Raw genomic sequence first — 25,293 nt, 5'->3', positions numbered from 1 at the left:
TTTTCACCTCACCACCCTTCCTACAGACACTCTTTCCCCATTCATATTTTGCCACCGTCGGAAAAAACGTTGATTCTGATTATCATTTTGCCACAGCAGGAAGTCCGGTCCTTCAGTGGTCCTTATATGATCTGGTACAGTACATTATCTAAATCCTCCCTTCCATAATTTATCTCCACCACGCAGTAAAATCATCCAGAGAAGGCAGAAAATATAATAGTAAAAGACGCCACCTCGCTGAATGTGTTAAAGGCGATCTAGCCTGACCCTTACAGATTCACCAGGAGAGTTCGGCTGAGAGAATCCCTGCCAATCAAAGGGTTAACAGCAATCTCAAGTAAATACCAAGAAATCCTGTGAATCCAAGTGTTAGTGGGGAACATTTCTAACACCTTCACTCACTAAAATAAAATCATCTGGCATCATCATCATCATCATCATCTTCTCGATCCTTCTTCCCACCTAAGATCTGACAATGTGAATAATAAAATAATAAATCCGGTGTGGTGGAATGATTAAGAAGGAACGGCATGGAGGGTGAGGAGTGGCTGTGTGGTGGAGGGTGAGGTGTGGTGGATGGAGAGGTGACTGTGTGGTGAAGAGTGAAGTGTGGCCGTATGTTGGAGGGTGAGGTGTGGTGGAGAGTGAGGTGTGGCTGTGTGGTGGAGGGTGAGATGTAATGGAAAGTGAGGTGTGGCTGTGTAGTGGAGGGTTAGGTATGGCTGTGTGGTGGAGAGTGAAGTGTAGCTGTGTGGTGGAGGGTGTTATGTGGCTGTGTGTGGCGGAGGAGGAGGTGTGGAGCAAGGTGAGATGTGGTGGAGGGTGAGGTGTGGCTGTGTAGTGGAGGGTGAGGTGTGGCTATGTGGTGGAGGGTGAGGTGTGGAGGAAGGTGAGATGTGGTGGAGGGTGAGGTGTGGCTATGTGGTGGAGGGTGAGGTGTGGCTATGTGGTGGAGGGTGAGGTGTGGAGGAGGGTGAAATGTGGTGGAGGGTGAGGTATGGCTGTGTAGTGGAGGTTGAAGTGTGGCTGTGTGGTGGAGAGTGAGGTGTGGCTGTGTGGAGGGTAGACTTCAAGCGTAACTACTTCAACACTTCGGGTCAAACAAAGTGGTACTCATTGCAGCGTCTGTCTGTCTTCAACAACGATGGCAACAGCTGGTAAATTTCGGGGGTGTCCATAGTGTCTTGTTATTGCCTTGCGCGGTTATGGACTTTGCGTTTCAGTGGAGACTCGAAAGTTCTGATTATTTCAACAAGTCAAAGGTAAGGGAGGAAAAAGAATGGATAGGATGTGAGGGAAGGAGAAGGTGGGACGCGTGGGATGGGCTAAAAAGATGTGTAGGGGGAGGGGGGCAGGGTGGGATGAGTACCCTGTGAAGAACCGCCTTGCATGACGGGCGCTGCTGGCTGTGGGATCATGGGATATCTTTTCTTGTGTGTGTGTGTGTGTGTGTGTGTGTGTGTGTGTGTGTGTGTGTGTGTGTGTGTGTGTGTATGCGCGTGCGTGCGTGTGTGCGCGCGCGCACGTAAAGCAGGGGGGGTTGGTGGAAAACATTGTGCGGGTGGAGGTTCGGCAGTGGTGGGACAGGGCAATGATCATGCACCTTGTGAAGATGGCCATGGAATCATTACCTCTTTGTGCATAGTTACGCTGGGGTTGGCATTTTTACTATACTGGCAGGAAGTTTACAATCTGTGGTGATGTTAGTGGCAGTGTATCCCCTTCACCAAATGTCTGTTTCATATCTCAAGCTGGCTACTACACGGCGATTTTGTGCAGGTCAGGAAGGACCACTTGCAGTTAGGGGACTAAGGATGCACTCACTTAAGACGTTCACTGCCATAGACGCACTTGGTCATTTTGTTCAGGCTAAATCCAAACTATCTGATTCAGATCAGAGAAATTCTAACACTCCAGTCGCTCACCTGAGAGAGAGAGAGAGAGAGAGAGAGAGAGAGAGAGAGAGAGAGAGAGAGAGAGAGAGAGAGAGAGAGAGAGAGAGAGACTTCGTGCGTCTTGAGGTGAAAAAGTTCATTACTTTCCTTCGAGTCTCCTCTGGGCTGAATCTTTATGACAGTTGCATCATATGGTCTGACAGCCAGTGGTGTGGCCAGAGGGGTGGCCAGGGTGGCCCACAATAATAGACCGATCTAGACGATGGAATATTTAAATGAATCCTGTTCACCTGACGTTGTGCTTTCGTCGGGGTAGTCGGCACGCTGAGGTTAACTCTAAGATCACAACCACAAGAAATGTCTTTATTTACAAGCGCATAAGCGTAACACTGGTGTCATTGGAGAGGACGTTCAGATGCAGTAATTTATGACCTAATTACGATTTTCACCATGTCCAGCAGATAGTGACATAAATAAACAACTAAATAACAAATAAGTGACTGTGTTGCTGCCTCGGTACAGCCACACACGGAGATAGACAGGGAGACAGACAGGTAGGCATGTACACAGATAGCGATGTGGGTCGGGAGGCACAGTATGTAGACAGATAAATAGGCAGGGAAGGAGGTAGGAAGTGAGGTAAGTAGACAGGGAAGAAGGTGGGAAGGGAAGTAGGCAGGGAGGTAGGTAGGCAGGTAAGAAGAAGGATGGATGGATAGGAAGGTAGGTAGGTAGAGAGATAGGCAGAGAAACAGGTAGGCAAGAAGGCAGGGAGGTAGGAAGGGAGGGAGGTATGTAGGTAAGCAGGGGGGTAGGGTAAGAAGGGAAACAGGTAGGGAAGAAGGTAAGTATGGAAAAGCGACGAAAACTGCACATGAATCCTTTATATGATTTAGGGATAATTTGCAGCTTGAAGCCTGTCAGTGTAGAGATGTCATAACAAGCGTAGTGGCTGCACAGCCTGATATCACTCGCTGTGCACGGCAAGGAACATACAAGACTCGTTTTCGGGATCCTAGCGTGGCAGCACACACCTAGTATAAATCTAATAGTAATATTAATAATAATAATAACAGTAATAATAATAATAATAATAATAATAATAATAATAATAATGATAAAAACACTATAATGTAATGAAATGTGTTGTGGCCTTCACTGTCTGAAGTGATCAGCCTGGCTCAAGGTCTCTACGCCCTGATAGGGCAGAACGGGATTGCAGGGATGGATGGATGCATAATAATATAAGATGATAATAATAATAATAATAATAATAATAATAATAATAATAATAATGATAATAATAACGATAATAATAATAATAATAATAATAATAATAATAACAATAATATTAATATTAATAATAATAAGAAACAACAACAAAAGTAACAACAACAATAATAATAATAATAATAATAATAAAAATAGTAATAATAATTAATGATAATAATAATACATTAATTACCTGATGCAGATATGAAAGCAAGAGTTTGTCCCTTCGCCTATTTATCAGTGGCCTTTTAGATCAGTTAATATATACATAACTGCTTCAGTTTAACGACGTAATATTAATTTTATTCTTGTGATTTCCACATTAAGATAAACTTGTCTGTTTGTATGGTGACGTTAAGTAACGCTTCCACAAGCCTTTTCAATCCCATGACGTTTTTTTAAATAATATTTTTACTTTCAGATGACTGCATTCAGCGCAGGGAGGCCACCTATGCTGTGGAGGGGTTAATGGATGCCTGTTTTTTGTCCGGTATCTTGAAATGGTTTGTATAAAGTGAACAAAAGTGTCTGCAGGGTACAAGGATAAGCTGCTAAAATATATGTTCAGATTCAAGGAGTTAATACCTTCACTACCAGACGTCTTCCCTAAGCCGCATATAATGGTCAGGCAGCAGTAAGAAAACACAAAAAATTGCGTCATGGGCCTGATGAGGTGTTGAACTGGCGGCCTCGATATTTACCACATGTGTACTCTTCTCCAGCTTGGCAACATATCTTCCTCAGCGGTCTATTCTGCACATTACACCTAAGTGACACAAGGTAGTTTCCTGACGCAAACTACAGTCTTTGGGCAGGGTCTCCTTTGCCCCAGTTTGTTCGTTCCTAAAACTGAGACAGGGGTTTAGATAGAAACTGACGGTTCAGTGTCGTAGTCTGGGGGGATGTTTGGGTGCTTCCTTCTCAGTCACACACGTCGACATGAAAACAATATAAATAACATGCGAGAGAATGTCAAGGTGTATATTAAAAAAAAAAAAAAAAATCGCCAAAGAAGAGGGGCCAAGAGGTGTTCCATGTCGCTTAGAGTACGGGCCTGGTAGAGAGCCTATAATTTGTTAGCCAAGGCACCTCACTATTCACGATGCCTTTGTGGTGTCTGCTGTGGGTAGCGAGTCGGGGCATCCTTCTTCAGTGCGTTGCCGTGGTTTGGTCGGTTTGGTGCTGCCCTCATGCTTGGGGGACACTCTTGATATGAGTTTGAGCCCATCTGATTGCCACGCTGTTTGTGGGGTGGACGCTTACAAACTAGCGCCAGTCTGTAACAGTCAAAATAACCAATACCAGTGTCTGCCACCACTGTCTTTTATTGCACAGTCTCTGCCTTGTAACCTCCCTACTCTCCTAACCTCCCCATGACTGTGTCCTTACCATATTTCTCTCTACAGTGTGACAGATCGCCGCAAAGCTGGTGAGAAGGAATGTCAGAGCCAAGGAGTCTATGCCGTGGTTAGGACTGGATGAGGAGTTTCAGCAGGGAAGGCAACGTAGGCTTTGGAATAACGTCTGGATGCAACAGGAAACACAGAAGATGGCATTCGGGTACCTGGATATCATTACCGGGTAGGTCACAGGTAACAGAGAGAGAGAGAGAGAGAGAGAGTTCTAGTAGGGTTTGTGGTCTAGTGGTTAGAACGCCCCAGCAGGAAGGACATTGGCGTAGGTTCGAATCCCAAGAGGTGAGTACGGAAATGGATTATATTGGACTGCACTAGATTAGCCTCCGACGCCTGCTTCTTGAGGGGAGAGACTATGGGACCGATATTTATTTTTAATGGTTATGTATTTATTCATTTATTTTCATTTACTGTGCCTTACATGGAGTAGAAATTCGATTTCGTTCCATACCTCATAAAATATTCAGCACAGCACTACCAACAAGCAGAGGTTAAGTCTTTATCGTTGGTGGTATTGTACACACCTTTCAGTATAATGCTGTACTGGACAAAATCACTTGGAAACAAATTCTGACGTGTGACACCTTACCGCGGGTTACAGAATGTGGCAAGTGTTACTGAGGGAAAAGTGTGAAAAGCCTGTTTCACGTGATGGGTGGAGTTGCTCGGCGAATGTTACAACACTGATGGGCATCAACACACACACACACACACACACACACACACACACAGTATCGTAACCTTGGGATTGATGGACATGGGAGCAGGTAAATTCTCATATTGATCTATTTCATCTCACACTATGACATCCTGCATCGTCCAGTTTCATATTTTCAGCACTGTAAATTACAAGGCGATTTTTTTCCTTTCCACCTCCATAACAGAGTGACTTACAGTATCACAATGTTTCGTCCATGTTTCAGAGTGTTAGGTGCGCTAAGTGGCCAGATATATTATATGGGAGGCGAACACATGGTAGATAAATAAATAAATGAGAAATATCGCGTGGGTTATGTACGAAGCAACATGACGATACAATGCAAAAACGAATGTTGACCGTATACTACGAAAGGCAACGAACCAAACCTTAACGACACTTTTTTTTTTTCTTTTTTGCGTGTGTGTACGTGTGTGGTGTGAGGTAGGAGCACATCAGAGGTAAGAGGAGAACACCCTGGGGATGGCTAGACTACGCGGCGAGGCATGCAGGCGCCCACACGTCCCAGGAGGGGATGTGTGGCGGTGTGCTGTGACGCCACCACACGGCACCGCACCGCATATTCCAGCTAGTGTTCTGCTATGTCCAACAGCCGCTTCTGTGGCGCGGTGGGCAGAAACAGAAAGTGAGAACCGTATGATTTTCACTAGGATATGTATGTGGCTTCTAATTCCCAGCTAAGCATATGCACTCCTGGATAATACGTATCCGAAGTACTGTACAAAGTTTTCTGCAGTAGCCTACATAGCATGGATGACACTGTAACAGAACAATATTGAAATGAACATAATATTGGCAGTTAGTTTCCCTTGTAAGCAGAGACAGAACTTTAGAACATGATTTCCATCTATCCTTTCCCATGAAATTTCGATGACAGCTTTCCATGGTGCATGGTAGGCTACTCCTCATCTTTCACGTCGGTTTCGATTGGACGGTGTGGTAGGTGGGTGGAGCCTTCGTGCTCATATATCCTTATCTCTGACTCAGACTAGTTTAAATAGTTATAATCAACCCTACATCAAACAGCCGAAAAATGGATCAACAGGTCCATTACTATTTGCTTATCTTCTTTGTCCAGAGTGTGATCCTGTCCACTGCTCTCTCCTTACCACGACACCACATCACACCCCCACCACTCCCTCCTCACCACCTACACTCCTTACCACCACCAACACCCAACACCCCTTACCATATAGACCCCTCCTCACCGCCACAGCTCCTTAACACACCTCACCACCACCACCATCATCCCTTACCAAATACACCCCTCCCCACCACCACACCTTACTACCACACCTCACTACCACAACCCCTTACCAAATATACCCCACCACCACCACCACCACCACATCTCCCTACAAGCCTCACCACCACCACCACCCTTTACCAAATACACCCCCCCTACCACCACCACATCTCCCTACCACGCTTCACCACCACCACCACCCCTTACCAAATACACCCCTCCCTACCACCACATCTTCTTACCACACGTCACCACCACCACCACCACCCCTTACCAAATACACCCCTCCCCACAACCTCCCTACCTCATCACCACCACCACCATCCCTCATCACCACCCCTTACCAAATACACCCCTCCCCACAACCACACCCCCCTACCTCATCACCACCACCACCATCCCTCATCACCACCCCTTACCAAATACACCCCTCCCCACCACCATCCCTTATCAACACCCCTTACCAAATACACCCCTCCCCATCACCATCCCTTATCACCACCCCTTACCAAATACACCCCTCCCCACCACCACACCTCACTACCACACCTCACCACCACCACCACCATCCCTTATCATATACACCCCTCCCCACCGCCACATCTCCCTACCATACCTCACCACCACCACCACCACCACCACCACCATCCCTTTTCATATAAACCTCTCCCGACCGCTACATCTCCCTACCCTACCTCACCACCACCACCACCACTACCATCCCTTATCATATACACCCCTCCCCACCGCCACATCTCCCTACCAAACCTCACCACCACCACCACCACCACCACTACCATCCCTTATCATATACACCCCTCCCCACCGCCACATCTCCCTACCACATCTCACCACCACACCTCCCTACCATACCTCACTAACACCACCATCACCACCACCACCACCACTTTCATCCACGCTGTAGAGTATGCCAGAGAACAACGGTGTGCACATCAAACATGTCACTGGAAAAATATTCATTTTGTAAGACCCGTGTTTCTAATTAGCACAAAAAAAGTGATAAAAAACTCATAAATCACGCAATAAAATTTAGAACCGCATTCAATATATATATATATATATATATATATATATATATATATATATATATATATATATATATATACGGATGGATGTATATAGTATTTAATTATACATATATAACACAGGTTATTGACATGTGACCTGATGCTTAAAGAGCTGGTGATGAAAATGAGGACCTATGCACCTAGGAGGAAAATATGGAAGCTGAAAAGACAAGCAGTAGGGGACGCCTTCTGTGGCGAGATGAGGAGAGTGGTGGCTGAACAGGAAGACGTTGACACAAGTGTTAATGGACAGTACAGAGTCCTCAAAAGTAAAGTCTGCAGGGTTACCCATTCAGTATGTGGATGGACAAGAGGCCCACAGAGACATGAAGTAACATAGTGGTGGAATGAGGGTGTAGAAGCTGCAGTTAAGGAGAAGAGAAGGCTCTTCCGGGGATGGGAGAAGGGTGGTAAGAAAGACGAATACTTGGCTGTCAAGCGCAGGGCTAGAAAAGAGGTTTGCAGGGCGAAGTCTGAGTCACAGAGACTTTTACTTGATAACCTAAATCGTGTGGAAAGGAAGAAAATGATATTTACTGTGACAAATCAGATGAAGAGAGAGAACAAGGATATCATAGGAGAGCAGAGTGTGAAGAATGATGAAGGAAGGGTTGTGGTGAATAGTGAGGATATTAAAGACGCATGGAGAGAGCATTACAGCCTGTTGTTGAATGAGGAGTCTGGCAGAGACAGGGAAGGTTTGGAGCCTGCAGATCCAGTGTTTGGCCCTTGGCCTTTGACGCTGCTACTGTGAGCGGGGCAATAGGCAGGATGCAGGAGGGGAAGGCAGCAGGTGTGTCTGGGTTGACTGTTGAAATGTTGAAAGCCTCAAAAGATATAGGAGTGAGGTTAGCCACTGACATGATAAATACGATTATATATGAGTGTGTTGCCCCAGATCATTGGCTGAAGAGTGTAATTGTAAATGTGTACAAGGGGAAAGGTGATGCCTTGGGAAGAGGAAATTATAGAGGTATAAAGCTTTTAGACCAGATAATAAAGGTATTGGAGAGAGTTGTAGAAGGTATGATTTGAGGAACAGTGAATACTAATGAAATGCAGTTTGGGTTTATGCCAGGCAAAGGGACCACTGATGCCATATTCATTGTTCGACAACTTCAGGAAAAATATACAGGAAAGAAAAGGGAACTGTACTTTTTTTTTTTTTTTTGTTAATTTGGAAAAAGCCTTTAACAGAGTCCCCAGAGAGGTGGTGAAGTGGGCAATGAAAAAGCTTGGGATCGAGGAGTGGCTGGTTAGAGTCTGTATGTGGGTGCTCGCACACAGGTAAGGGTGAATGGAGATTTGAGTGATGAGTTTTCCATGAATGTTGGTATGCACCACGGTAAGTTTTGAGCTCCTTGTTGTTTATCATGGTTCTTGAAGCCCTTTTATGTGACTTCAGAAATGGACTCCCGTGGGAGATGTTGTATGCTGATGATTTGGTGCTCATTGCAGAGAATGAAAGGTAGACAGAGGAAAGATTTAGGAAATGGAGAGATGGTATGGGGGACAAGGGCTTACGAGTAAATGCAAATAAAACAAAAGTGATGATATCTAGGGCTCGTGGAGGTCCTGTCAAAGAAGAGGAAGAGTGGCCATGTGCGATTTGCCACAAGGGCGTTGGAAGTTATTCCATCTTGTGTACTGTCTGCGATAAATGGGTGCACAAGAGATGTAGTGGTATTAGAGGTAGACTGCGAGATAATGCTGATTTCATGTGTGCGGTGTGTCGGGGAGAGCTGGTGGCGATTGTCATGCGTGAAATGATTGAACTTGCTGGTGAGTCTCTTGAGTGTGTGGAAGAGTTTTGTTATCTGGGAGACATGTTTTGTGTTGGAGGTGGGGCTGGAGCTAGCTCTGTGGCTAGAGTGAGGAGTGGTTGGAAGAAGTTCAGGGAGCTGTTGCCTTTCCTGACACTGATAGGACTCTTCCTCCTTGCTAAGGGATCTTTGTATGCTGCATGTGTTAGGAGTGTAATGCTGTATGGTAGTGAGACCTCGGCAGTAAAGGAAGGTGATATTCGCAGGCTCAAACGCAGAGAAATGACAATGATTAGGTGGATGTGCAGTGCGCCTCTGAGTGAGAGGCCTGGAGGGCACATAGGTTTACAATGGAAGAGCTGAAGGATGGGATGGGACTGGAGTGTATTGGTGTCGTGATATGGAGAGTTAGATTGAGATGGTTTGGGCGTGTGGAGAGGATGGGGGATGATAACTGGGAGCAGAAAGTGAGAAGTGTTAATGTTAGGGGTAGGGCTGCGAGAGGTAGACCGAAAAAGACCTGGGACGAAGTCATTGAGTGTGACCTCAGGGATAAGGGACTGAATAGAGAAGCTGCCAGAGATCAAGCAGCATGGAGAGCCGCCATTAGATGACCAAGGCCAAAGCATGCAAGGATTGAACCTTCAAAAACGAACGAACAAACGATATATATATATATCCCATTGGATCCCAGGGGTGCTGGGCGAGGCATTGCACTGGGAGGCTACTAAGCGTACCACCCTCCGCCTATCGGCTCATAGTCGCGAAGCTCATAGGTCCCTACCCGGGGGTTCCCTACTTTTTAAAGACTTGAAAAATCCCAGTTCTGTCCAATATCCGGGATACTGGGCTCCAATGGGATATATATATATATATATATATATATATATATATATATATATATATATATATATATATATATATATATATATATATATATATATAAATCACAGAGAAAGATGGGGTAAACAACACTCATTTTCATAAGTAACGTATAGAAGAAAAATGTTCAATAGTTAGGCTAAGGATATACAGACATCATTCACAAGTAGGTTTAGCGTTAAGGATAAAATCACGAATAAAGCCAAAGGAAACACAAACAGCATGCACAAGTAACGCTACAGAAAATCTTCGTAGGTAAGGTATGAAAGGTAACACAAAAAAATCAAGTAAGGACATAGAAAAAAGTATCATTCACAATTACCGCAAAGAAAGGAGAGAGAGAGAGAGAGAGAGAGAGAGACATCATTCGCAAGTAAAGAAATAACATGAGCAATTATCACTGTCAAGTAACGGAAGGAGGGTCATGTGACTCACCCCACAGCCCGCCAACAGGAAACTGGCGTAATTCCGAGGGCAAAAGTGGACATCCGGCGCCTTTAGTTATAAGAGGCGGCATTCACTGCACCCACGCCAAGGAAAGGCTGGGTATATGGTCACTGATATAATTATGTCTTTCTCTCTATCTATCGATCTTTATGTCTGTCCATCTATCAGTCAGTCTACCTGTCAACTAATCAATCACTTAATCAGTATATCTGTCTGGAAAGCCAGGTGGAGGGGGGGGGGGATTACAAACAAATCGCCTCCATGTGACGCAGTCGTCCACCATCAGACTGCCTGCCTCTGCTTCACCTCGCCCTCATTATATATGCCTCTCCACCCCAGCCTTCTGTTTCACTACTCTGATTCTCTGCACTGATCCAGGGCTCATTTAGTCCGTATTCTCGTGAACTTGACACTTTTATTACGTGTCCCTATTTAGTTTATTTCTACGGTGGCACGTCAACCTTTCCACTGCCATGATGTATTATTTCCGTGTGTTCTTGATGACTTTGGATTACTTTATTCAGCAATGGAAAGGCCTCTTGTACTGAAGGGTTTCTCTTCTGGCAGTAAAAAAAAGAAAAAAAAAAAAGGAAGTATTCTGGATAAAAATGTAAATAATAACTATTGTGTAATATTTGGCATCCATGGCTACATAAGAGACATAAGCGACGGACAAGAGAGTATTAATCCCTTTAGTCTGATAACGTACTTTTTTTTGTCCTTGCTCTCCGGATGGTGTAGTTTTTATATTACATTTTATTATTATTATTATTATTATTATTATTTATTATTTTTTTTTTTTTAGGAAGGAGCTTTGTTTTTGGAGGCGTTGATGAGGCTGCATCTAACCCGTTATTTCCAAATGTCTCGCCTTCGTGGCATGAACTCGTGTGAGGGAAGCGGGAAAAAATTGATGAGTACGTGATGGCAGTGAAGGGATTAATGTGCTGTATGCAAAATAAATCGGTCAGGAAGTGTTGTAACGAACTGCATAGGCTACCAGGATACAACGCCATGCCAGCCCAAGGGTTACTCCAGACACCTCTTACGTTCATAATCGGTGTGGCTTTGAGAATTTCCTAACATCTCTTCCATAGCGATTTGTTCTGACCATTACGCCTCAGTATCATCAGATGTCTCACTAATGCAAAGTAATATCGATATGAAACAGACATAAAGCATAATTAACATACATGAAACAGACATAAAGCCTAATTAACATACATGAAACAGACATAAAGCATAATTAACATACATGAAACAGACATAAAGCATAATTAACATACATGAAACAGACATAAAGCATAATTAACATACATGAAACAGACATAAAGCATAATTAACATACATGAAACAGACAAAGTATAATTAACATACATGACACAGACATAAAGCATAATTAACATACAAGAGAATGATGAAGCGTCATATTCAAAGTCAATCACTTACGAACAGGTGCCACGATGCATCCAGTGTCTCCCAGAATACGGCACTTAACCCAGCTGATGGCCAGGAAAATACAGTGCACAGATAGGCGGTGATGCGGGTAATGAATGCCAACTGACGGTGTATGGAAGTGTGGTGAGGGAGTAATGATACCACCTACTTCCACCTAACCTAATCTAGTCCAGCCATTTTACTAACCCATCCTCCCAAATGACCCAACCATAAAATATAACCTAACCTAACTACCTCACTGTACTCTAGCCACATACATCAACCTAACCAATCGTACTATAGAACCACAAAATGTAACCTAACCTAACCTGACGACTTAACCCAACCTACAGTACCTTACCCTAACTTCCTCATACCACTGCTTCAAATACATTCAGTACAGATACGCGTGTTAACTCTTTTAATCCCAGGACGTTATTATTATCATTATTATTATTATTATTATTATTATCCTGCCTCCCGACGATTGAATTTACCCCCTTCACTGCTGGCATGGTCTCTGTAGCTGAGGAAAATCGTCTTAGGGCTGGAGAAAAACAGTAAAAATTAAGTGTTCAGACTGAAGGGGTTTTGATATTTTCTGTGCTGGTAAGACTGCTGTGCCTACGTTGTATTTTATGGCATATGCTATACGTATAGTTTGTGTGAACCAGCAAGGGAATAAGGGAAGCGGTCTCTCTCTCTCTCTCTCTCTCTCTCTCTCTCTCTCTCACACACACACACACACACACACACACACACACAGGAAGCCGACCCTTGCAGCACTTCGCCAGCCAGTCGTGGTATGTGCGGAAACTAATTATAAAATCATAAAATCGTCCTTTATACTGTTCTCAGAAACGCAAAGCAAATATAGACACAAAGAGCCTTATGTTCGCCAGCGTAGGAGTCTTTACAGCACTTTTCTGAACTATTTATTACACATACTAGCGATCAATATTGCCTTGTTTGTTATTGATATCTTTAAAAACATTCTCTCTCCCTTGCACGTTATGTCCGTGTCCGGCGCGATGATACGAGCACAACGCATCGCTAAAGGAAGGGGTGCAGTGAAGCCTCTTGTGCTGCAAGTACTGTACCATATTCTTCGTCTCCACCTATGGCCATCTTAGGAGGGTCTCAATCACCTCTTTCTCATCAGTATATTTCCTCACACAGCGCATTAGTACTCATGTGTATCGTATTCTAGGGGATAACTGGGACTTGGCATAAACTGATTAAGCCTCGAATGGTTTATGCCTTCTGAGGATATTCGTGCAAGCTACCTTGATGAAAAATTGTATAAGTAACACACTAAGAATGTATCAGAGTGAACTGTGGCTTTGAGATTTCGTAATGACTCTATCATTACTACTTCTTTCGCGCATCATATCTCCATTCCTTCTTTTATGCTGTTGATGTAAACTATGCTGATATTTACACGATATGAGTAGCAAACAAGAAAAAGCTGCAATGTAATATGAGAAAAAAGCAAAGGAGACAGTGTTGCGAAATCTGCCAGCCACGGAGATTACGATCCCAGTCGTTAAGGAGTAAATAGAGAGCCTCCTGATGTGACGAAAATACACTTGTCTGGTTAAGTCACTCGGAACATGTTTCCGTTTACTAGTCGCGGTGGTTTTTGCGAGATTAATGCCTTCACTCCCATGGTGTCGTTATTACTATGTTTTGTCTTTTTTAAGGATTTTTTTTTTTTTTAAATTCTCGAACTGCAGGACTACGATATTGTCTTCATTAATGCCTTCAGTGTAAGGAACCTTTTCTAACCTGAATAAAGTTGTCTGGAGGTAATAAGAATGAACCAAAAAATATCTGTACGCATTCAAGGAGTTAATTATACGGCGTTAGTTAAAAAAAAAAAAATAATAAATAAATAAATTCTCGATGACACTGCATATCTAGTTATTTTTCTGTCTTGTTGCTGTTGGTTTGTCTGAGGTGGATAAAACTGTGACATCAGCCAAGAGACAGTTCAAACTTCGTAATTCAACTATGACAGCTTAACCTCTTCAGTCAGCATTATGTTCTTCTCACACGTTACATTCGCATTTTTTATTTTATTTAAATCGTTTTCCAAGATAAAGAGAAAAAGTGGGGTTGGCTGTTGGTGATACTTTTATGATGAACCATGAACCCCATCCCCGACTCCGTCAAAACCCAACCCAACCCAACCGAACACTGCAGAGTTGGTGTTTCCAGCTGCCAAGTGAAAGCTGCGGCGGAGTATTGTTTGGTGGTGATTGTGTTCATCCTGTGTCTGCCACCCACAGCCTTACCCTTTAAAAGAAACGCAGTTTTTGTTGGTTTCCTGTCATTGAACAAAGCAGAATCCACCACACACGTATCCAGTATAATTTATATACGCTGTGAGTATATGTGTGTCACTCTTATATACTCTTGTATTTATATCATATATTACACACACACACACACACACACACGTACCAGATTATCCAAGAGACACACCCGGATGTGATCAGACCTCCTCCTTTTTCCTCCGCAAAGCGCGCACGCGCGCGCACGCACGCACACGCGCACACACACACACACACACACACACACACACACACACACACACACACACACACACGTGCCAGATTATCCACTAGGCACAGTAGGCACATGCCCAGGGCCACGAAGATTATGAAGCCTCCGCGTGTTAACCACTATGTAACAAAATTTATTAAGAAAAACATGCATTATACCTGAATAAGTGGTTTTGCATATACGTATGTGCTTATCATGCAGTTTTAACTCCACACCTCCCCAACAGTGAAACAATTCTATCTGAATATTGTATCTCATTATTTTGACTGTGGCTAACATATACAGCTGCCCCTCACCCTGTACACTGTGCAGGTGTGCATTGTGTTGGTTTTATCTCACTGCTCTGGTTATCACATGGCAACTGCCGTAACAGATAACATATCGTTGTTCCTTCGTTGTTTCCTGCAACCTCCCCTGATAGCGATTTTTACAGGCTATGCTGAAATCAGTACTGGTATTAGGTTTATTATGTGTATTTCACTGGTAAAAAACTTACAAAGATACCAGGATAAATTGATCTGTTAGAAGAACTTTACACATTTAAATGTAGTTTTAGGCTCAAATTTATATTGCTAAGATTCTAGATGCAGGTGATATCAGGAGGATAGACTGAGTCAAGAACAGGCTGTGATAAATGCATTCATCAAAGGGTACAGGAAAGTACTATGATCTTATAGTCACAGTACTACATGACTACAATGAGTGAAGAGACTATTAGAAAGGTCAGTGAAAGTGTACTGGATGGGAGAATGTGTTGCAGGGAGGGAGTACATGACTGTGTATCAGAGTCAAAGCAACGAAGGAGGTGGGACAGTAAACAGTTTGCAGAACTGGGTGGAGAATATGTACGGGTGATTGTTAAACGTGTAGTATCCTTATGATCTGATAATTTATGAGGTGAAGCTAACGAAGTTACTATCCTCGTGCAGTCTACCATCCTCCTTTCAGGGGGGAGAGAGAGGGAGCTGAGGGACGTGGAGCCACATGGTTACATCACTGTCACCACATGAAGGCGTCTCTCTCCAACACCAAACGACATGTGGGCCGATGAATACATGGCGAGTGAAAGTAAATGAGTTAAAGAGCTACGAGTACAATAATGAGGATGCCTGTAGCCATGTTTGGGTCGTTGCTGATTCTCCTGCACCCTGTCTAGAGTTTTGGGAATGGGTAGTGACTGACCAATATGCTTTAACTTTAATTATAAAAAGGAAGCTGAAGATGGAATGCGTCATTTGCTGATTTCCTTCTTGGAACTCTATGATCAGCACATGTGCACGTAATTGGCGGAGGCGTGTAGCTATATTAGTATTTTATTACACCCACCAGCATACACGGTAGTGCGGCACGTGTGTGTGTGTGTGTGTGTGTGTGTGTGTGTGTGTGTGTGTGTGTGTAAGACTGTGGTGAGCAAAAATGTGCGGAATATAATCTTTTGAGTCACTACCCACTTCAGTACGAGAGGTTCCCCTACGCTAAGTAAAAACGTCTAGAACACTGGGCTCTATAATATGGAGAGGTTATCTCCGCAGCGAGTGTGTAGCTTTGGCCGCCACATTGAAACACCACCACTCGTCGCCTCCACAATGGTAATGCAGTTGAATCACTGTTCTTAGCTTGCTGTTTCTGTTTCGCTGTTGCTTACGTAAGCTGAGCAGTGGGCCATCACATTATATTATCTGAATTCATCGGCTGATTTCAAAAAACGTGGGAGTCGGTGGTGTGGATAATCAACATCAGCGCCGCCTTAGGCCCCTGGCGGCGGTTACACAAACTACGTGGTGCTAACCGTGAGAAAGCCTCTCCATACTATAGTGCTCAGCGGTCTAAAAGCAGCAATAACAGAATAAACAAGGACGTTATAGCACTGAAGGGGACTGTCCTTACTTCTACCCCGACGTTTCCCCTTCCCCTCTCTGCACCTCTACCCACCGCTTCCTCTACCTCTACTTCCCCTTAAGTCTTTCCCTACCCTGACCCTATTTCTTTCCATGCTTCTGCCTCTCGTTACCCTTTCCTTATCTCTTCCCTACCCCCCCCTGTCTCTCCCCCACTGCTCTTCCCATCTATCCCCTACCCATTCCCCTGTCTCTCCTGCCCCTCTCTCTATCTCTCCCCTGTCGCTCTCTCTGTCTCTCATGTCCCCTTCCCCCTCCCCCTGTCCCTCCCTCTGCCTCCCCGTCTACGCCCCCTCCCCCACGCCTGACACCTCTGCATACGTCAGACATATTCACGGACATATATATACGATCGTAACAAAGGTCTGGGTAAGGAGGATGGACAGGATGAAAATACAGCAACTCGCCTCCTCCCTCTTTTTTCGTTCTTCCCGCAAAACCTGAATCTTAGTTATCAGAGGCAGCTGGTTGTACGTTGTCTGTGAATTTCTACCCTCAGCCCAGATTCCAATCTCACGATTAATTGCCTCCCGTAACTGAGATATATTTTTGCAGGAAGAATAAGAGGCATGGGAAGTTTCTGTACTCTCTTTTCACGTCCTGCCTGGAAAAAGAAAACTTAATACGAGACTGAATAATGAAAATTAATTATGTGCCTCTTACTCATCCTGTGTAAGGACACGTAAAACTTGGGAAGTACACATAAGGTGGCGAGACAAGACTCCGAAGGTTTGACGTCACTGTATACATTAATGGCAAATACTCAGGATGAAGCAATTATGGTGTGACAAAGTATACAAGTGACGGATGCACACTGGACCTTGAAGAATTAACACCAGGTAACAGTGGTGTCCGACACAATGACTGGAGCCGCATCACAAGAGTGCAGTGGTGGAAAGTAGTTTACGAGTACAGTACATATAGTTTTTATTCACATAGTTATATTTTGACATATATTGATGGCCTGCTAAATTACACGGGCTCACATTTATTATTCCAGCCAGAACCTCATGTAACGCAGTTCTCAGTAGTAATAACACAATTTGTTGTTGTGTCAGGAATCGGTATGGTGTATGTTTAGACAGATGATAGGCGCAGCACACTGAACATCAGGTAAGTTAAACCACCTCACACAGTGGCTGTCAATACATAGAATTAGATGATAAACGTTCTAATTGGTAAAAATTACGTTGACACACAGTATTGATGGTAGTGGCGGATCCAGGGGGGGGGGGGAGGCAGGGAAACCACAACCTTCCCCCATTTGTATTTTTTCTTAGTGGATGGGGGCGCCTACAACCCATTCATTTGAAGATGCGTTACTTTCAGATGACTCTACATTGAATAACAAGACAATAGTTTGCTGCACCTTAAGAAACTATTCACTATGCCGAGTGGTAATCTAATAAGCACATGGGGACTGGTAGCTTAGTGGATCAAGATGCTTCAACCGGATACTGCCCATAAGGATTTGCATCAGAAGGGTGGTTGTTGGAGTTTATTGATCACATGATGCCACTCAGGCAAGAAGGGCTGGTCATTCGCTTTAAATCTCTGGACTAAGTAGCCTAGCCTCAGGTGCATACGTCCTTGATGGAGCTCTGTCTATCTTTGTATCTATCATCTATCGGATGTTAGATACAAAGATAGACAGAGCAAGCATATATTAGTGCAGGCAGGCACAGAAGATGCTGAAAACATCAAGTAAATATTTATGCATTACAACACATATAACTTGGTGGTAGGCGGTGGCGACCAACATCCACTCACTTGATGTAGTGTTGCCTGCTTCCCTCCTCTTTACCATACTTTTTCTGTTGCGCCCCTTTCTTCCTATTTCTCCCATCCTTCTCGTCACTTTTTAGTACTCATCTTTCCGCTTTAGGTGGCTGTACACTCAGTGACAAGCCTAAGAGTTTCATATAACCCAGGAAATCATTAATAATGCTGGGTAGTAACCATATAATCAAATAACAGGGTGATGTGGAGCCTACTATGGTGACCCTGTTAACTGGATGGAAAAGCAAATGTGGCGTCCACTAACCAAACCTCCACACTCTTCCCTGCGCCTCGCTGTGGCAAGGCGCTATTCACCACAAGGGAACAGCAAATCACTGCGTAGGACTGCCCTGCAGGGATGGTTGCTTACCTGGGTTTGATAGGTCTGCTCGACCAGAAGGACCGGGGTTATTCAACAATAAAAACAACTCACACAGGTCGAACTTTAATCTTACTTTGTGACTTTGACCTTTGACTGTTTTTTCTCAAAACGGAACCCATTCTTGATTTTCCATGAACCACTCTACTATATTTGGTCTAAATCAGATAAACGCTAGTTACCGTAACTTTGCCATGTGGCCTTGAACTTTGACCTATGGTTCCCAACAACAACACGTCAAACCCTTGGCTGACCCTCGAGTCTTCTATCAAGTGTGGTTCGTTAGATAAAAACTGTTCTAGTCTTGTTTCAGAATCGACTTCCTTCCTTCTTCCCTGACCCTTAACCCTTGCATCTAATTCAGGCTAAAACGAACGAAGAGTAAATTGACCTTGACATGCGACCTTGACCTCTGACTTATTATTCTAAAAACACAATATGTTAACCTCTTGGCTGACCCTCAACACTTTCACCAAACTGTTTGAAAATATTCCTTCAGTGCACTACAACTTGGCTGCTTGAAAAACCTCGGTCCCTTACTTACATACATAGTCACGTGGTCCGTCAGTGACAGAGTAATATGCTGAGGTACTTGTCAGTATCTGAAAACCGTTGAATGAAAAACAGTAGCCTATAAATATATATATATATATATGCTTGACAAAAGGAGTACTCAGAGCAGAGTGCCACACCTGCGTCCTACAGCTGGTCTAAGGGCTGAACATTTTTTTTATTCTGTGACCTTGATCTTCAACTGACTGTTCTCATAAGCAATTTACCTCATCCTTGCTTGCACTTCAGTCCTTACACCAAGTACGATGGAAAACGGATCGAAATTGTTTGAGTTGACTTTTCCCCCTGACCTTGACCTTAGACCATGGTATTTGATCGTTATGAAAATCAAACCGTTTCATTTTTGCTAATACTTCAACTTTTTCCCTCAAGTTTCGTATACATCGGATCAGTACTGTTCAGGCTGGCTTTATCCTGTGCAGTTTCATTTTTGACCAATTGATCTACTAAAAAAAAAAAAAAAAAAAAAAAATAAAAAAAAACTCTCCTTTGATAGACCCCTGAGTATTTGCATCAAATTTCGGTAAAAGCACATCAAAACTTTAAGTTACACTGCACACACACACACACACACACACACACACACACACACGACTAAGCAATACCCTGTCGTGTTACCGCGGACGCTGGTGTAGGAGGTCGTTGTGGTGTGAATTTAACCTTTGTGATGAGGCTTTGTTGTTTATATCGGCACAATGAACTGCGACGATGAACACAGCCAGTGCATCTTAGGTTACTGATTACACGATTACTCTCAGTAGTTTATAAAAGGAAGAAGTGTAGGCCCCCCCTCCCCTCCGTGACCGCCTGCTGGATCTGCCTCTGTGTTACTGATGGTCAAGGTGTGTAGGTGTGCTGCTGGGTGAACAGGGACACACAGGAAACAAGCTTTGCCCATGAGTCTGATCGGCCCGGGAATGGAACTCGGGTCCTTCCAGGTGTGAGCTGGATATGTTAACTATTAGCCCACTAGCTTCCCCGCAGGAGGTTGTGGGATTCCCCCCCCCCTCTCTCTCGTGTGTGTGTGTGTGTGTGTGTGTGTGTGTGTGTGTGTGTGTGTGTGTGTGTGTGTGTGTGTGTGTGTGTGTGTGTGTGTGTGTGTGTGTGTGTGTGTGTTTGTGTGTGTGTATGTGTGTTGATGGCCCGGATTCATAAACAAACACGCTCAACTCCCTCTCGTAACTCACATTTTGATTTGCAGGAAGGACAAACAGAGGAGAGAGTGTTGCGTCTTCCCGCGTCTTTTGTTACTCCTGCAAAAACAAATTCAAGCTGCAAGAGGAGAATAATCGACGGCTACAGTATATACTATAGACGCCTTTGGATCAACACACACACACACACACACACACACACACACACACACACACACACACACACACACACACACACACACACACGTTATGATCATTTCCAGTAGATCTCTGACATATAACGATGACTCACAGTACTTATACACGAGTATTTCTAAACATGCTAAGGAAAAACTGAGTTAAGAGAAAGTTTGGGTATTGCCAGTATAAGAACACGAGAGTTTAGGCGAACATCGGATGAAAGACGAAATAATTTTGGAGATTCGTACCACTTCCTCCTCAGCGATTTACTCTCTACATTAAACTTAATATCCTCTTCCATACTACTGATGCAAAGTATAACACTAAAGCGATTCAGTAAGATAAGAGACAATGTAAAATGCAAAGTAAATCGCAAAGGATGAGGTATTAAGCAGCTTCCTATGCAGTGTAAAGCTCATTATCTTACCTTATCTAGCCAACGCCCCCGTGCGATGTCCGTAGGGGTCACCAGGAACACCACTGTCGTTGCCACTGATATCACACCAGCCTCAGCGTTTGTTTGTATAATTATCTATCTCTGTTCACGCACTGACAAACACTCTAATCTCCTCACAGTTTTATCTCAAATATTCGCTGCACTGACTTCCAAGTACCGAGATGAAGATTACCAGCCTTGTTTATATTATTCACTCTCACTTTCCCTCCCGGCGTCGCTTAAACCCCACGACTTAAGGTGCAGGTTGAGGAGACGATGCAGTGGTGGTGTGGTAGGGAGCGGTGTGCGTGCCTCAGCTGCCGCCACAACTGCCACTGCCACACTGAGAGGAGAGGCACCCACGCACCCTAGCCAGTGCCACCCGGTTTGTTTCCGCTCTCGTGGATCTCTCCCCGTTTCTCTCTCTCTTTCTATCTCTCTCTTACATTGGCAGCAGTTAGTGCGTCTTAACCCACTAGACCACCACGCAGTAAGTAGTTTTCTGGAGTATATGAAGCCATTTGGCTTATCATTACGTGTAGTTACCTATAAATAGCACTACATCGAGTGAATGAATTGTGGGTGCCCGTAACTACCTTACAAAAAGGACTCTACTCTCAAATCTGACCTTTAGAGAACATTTACCAGTACATCACACGAAACAGTTACTCGTAATGTGAAAAACATTTTTTTTTTTTTTTCGGGGGTGGGGGGGTGGGGGGGTGGGGGGGGACAAGTGACTAAGTTGAGGTTCAGGTAAGGATGAGGATATGCAGTTTTAAGAGCAGTTAAACGACAAAGGGCACAGGACAGTGTTAGATTCTCCCAAAAGGTCCTTCCACACAGTCAGTGGGTACATGTCATGCGCAAGCACGTTGCTCATCGGTTTCTAAGCATGGTGACCTTGATGGTGACGATTAACGCTAAAAACTGAAGACCAGGAACGAGGGAGGTGCTTCAATTCATCACGCTTACCTGATTATTTTCCGATAGTTATTTTCATTACCATACACCAAAACCACAGGTACTCACTGAATGTGAGAACAGGGCTTTAGACGCAATGTAGTGCACGTGTGTTGTACTTTGCGTGATTCTTCTTACCTGACTGTTGCATGGACACGTTAGTTTGTGAGCGTTCACTCCCGAATCCCTGTGGGAGTCAGGGGATTCGAACGCACGACGGTGTCCTCCGAACTATTCAATCCACCGAGTCACCAGTGCATATCACATCCCCCGCCCCCTCGATTGGACATCTCCCCTCTTGTCTACGTTCACTCAGGAGTGCAATTAAGAACCTGGATATAAGCTGATTATTACGCCCTGTGCTCCGGGAGAAGACTGGGAATAAGCAAAAACATAGTGCCTGCCTTAACGATTTTGGTGCTGTCAAGAGGCATTAATTTCAGCCTCCTCTCTCTCCCCCTCCTAGTCTTCGTGGGATATGTGAAGCCTCCCTACCATACCTGACTCGCTGGTTATGTACTCCCGGCCTCCACGCACCCTTAAACTCACACCACCACACCACTGCAACAATCACCCCTACACCCATACCACCACACCACTGCACCACTCACCCCTACACCCACACCACTGCACCATTCACCACTACACCCAAACCACCACACCACTGCACCACTCACCCCTAAACTCACACCACCACACCACTGCACCACTCATCCCTACACCCATGCCACCACACCACTGCACCACTCACCCCTAAACTCACACCACCACACCACTGCACCACTCATCCCTACACCCATGCCACCACACCACTGCACCACTCACCCCTAAACCCACACCACTGCACCACTCACCACTAAACTCACACCACCACACCACTGCACCACTCATCCCTACACCCATGCCACCACACCACTGCACCACTGACCCCTAAACCCACACCACTGCACCACTCACCACTAAACTCACACCACCACACCACTGCACCACTCATCCCTACACCCATGCCACCACACCACTGCACCACTCACCATTAAACGCACACCATTGCACCACTCACCACTACACCCACACCACTGCACCACTCACCCCTACATCCACGCCACTGCACCACTCACCCCCACATCCACACCACCACACCACTCACCCCTACACCCACACCATTGCACCACTCACCCCTACACCCACACCATTGCACCACTCACCACTACACCCACACCATTGCACCACTCACCACTACATCCACACCACCGCACCACTCACCCCTAGACCCACACCACCACACCACTACACCCACACCACCACACCCCTACACCCACATCACTGCACCACCCACCCCTACACCCACACCATTGCACCACTCACCACTACATCCACACCATCACACCACTGCACCACTCACCCCTACACCCACACCACTGCACCACTACACCCACACCACCACACCACTGCACCACACCCCTACACCCACACCACTGCACCACTACATCCACACCCCTACACCCACACCACTGCACCACTACATCCACACCACTGCACCACACCCCTACACCCACACCACTACACCACACCCCTACACCCACACCACTGCACCACACCCCTACACCCACACCACTGCACCACACCCCTACACCCACACCACTGCACCACTACACCCACACCACCACACCCCTACACCCACACCACTGCACCACTACATCCACACCACTGCACCACACCCCTACACCCACACCACTGCACCACTACACCCACACCACCACACCACTGCACCACACCCCTACACCCACACCACTGCACCACTACACCCACACCACTGCACCACACCCCTACACCCACACCACTGCACCACTACATCCACACCACCCGCACCACTCACCACTACACCTATACCACCACACCACTGCACCACTCACCCCTTCATCCACACCACCACACCACTGCACCACTCACCCCTTCATCCACACCACCACACCACTGCACCACTCACCCCTTCATCCACACCACCACACCACTGCACCACTACACCCACACCACCACACCAATCACCTCTACACCCACACCACCACACCACTGCACCAATCACCCCTACACCCACACCACTGTACCATTCACCCCTACACCCACACCACTGCACCAATCACCCCTACACCCACATCACTGCACCAATCACCCCTACACCCACACCACTGTACCAATCACCCCTACACCCACACCACTGCACCAATCACCCCTACACCCACACCACTGCACCAATCACCCCTACACCCACACCACTGCACCAATCACCCCTACACCCACACCACTGCACCAATCACCCCGACATGCACACCACTGCACCATAAACCCCTACACCCACACCACTGTACCAATCACCCCGACATGCACACCACTGCACCATAAACCCCTACACCCACACCAATGCACCAAAACCCCCTACACACACACACACACACACACACACACACACACACACACACACACACACATACACACACACACACACCACCATACCATTGCACCACTCACCCCTACACTCAAACCACCACACCAATCACCCCTACGCACACACCACCACACCGCTACACCAATCACCCCTACACCCACACCACTGCACCACTACACCAATCACCCCTACACCCACACCACCGCACCACCACCAAAAACCCCTACACCCACACACTGCACCAATCACCCCTACACCCACACCACCGCACCACCACCGAAAACCCCTACACCCACACCACTGCACCAAAAACCCCTACACCCACACACTGCACCAATCACCCCTACATCCACACCACCGCACCACCACCAAATACCCCTACACCCACACCACTGCACCAAAAACCCCTCCACCCACACCACTGCACCAATCACCCCTACACCCACACACTGCAACAATCACCCCTACACCCACACCACTGCACCAATCACCCTTACACCCACACACTGCAACAATCACCCCTACACCCACACCATTGCACCAATCACCCCTACACCCACACACTGCAACAATCACCCCTACACCCACACACTGCAACAATCACCCCTACACCCACACCACTGCACCAATCACCCCTACACCCACACACTGCAACAATCACCCCTACACCCACACCATTGCACCAATCACCCCTACACCCACACACTGCAACAATCACCCCTACACCCACACACTGCAACAATCACCCCTACACCCA

At 45.5% G+C, this 25,293-nt stretch overlaps 1 protein-coding gene across 1 annotated transcript in view; it reads right to left on the bottom strand.

Annotated features, from left to right (window-relative positions):
- Nucleotides 1-21,436, bottom strand: part of Galphai (G protein alpha i subunit) — a 307,080-nt gene extending 285,644 nt beyond the window's left edge. Inside the window, exon 1 of the mRNA XM_080267265.1 lies at nucleotides 21,122-21,436. The gene's annotated coding sequence lies outside the window, so the exon portion shown is untranslated. The remainder of the gene's footprint in view (nucleotides 1-21,121) is intronic.
- Nucleotides 21,437-25,293: the final 3,857 nt, after the last annotated feature.

This window comes from Coenobita brevimanus, chromosome 23 (assembly GCF_032717465.1).
Source record: "Coenobita brevimanus isolate Jiangsu-jjx chromosome 23, ASM3271746v2, whole genome shotgun sequence".
In the NCBI taxonomy this organism is placed as follows: Eukaryota; Metazoa; Arthropoda; class Malacostraca; order Decapoda; family Coenobitidae; genus Coenobita; species Coenobita brevimanus.
This window is presented reverse-complemented; position numbering and strand designations above follow the sequence as displayed.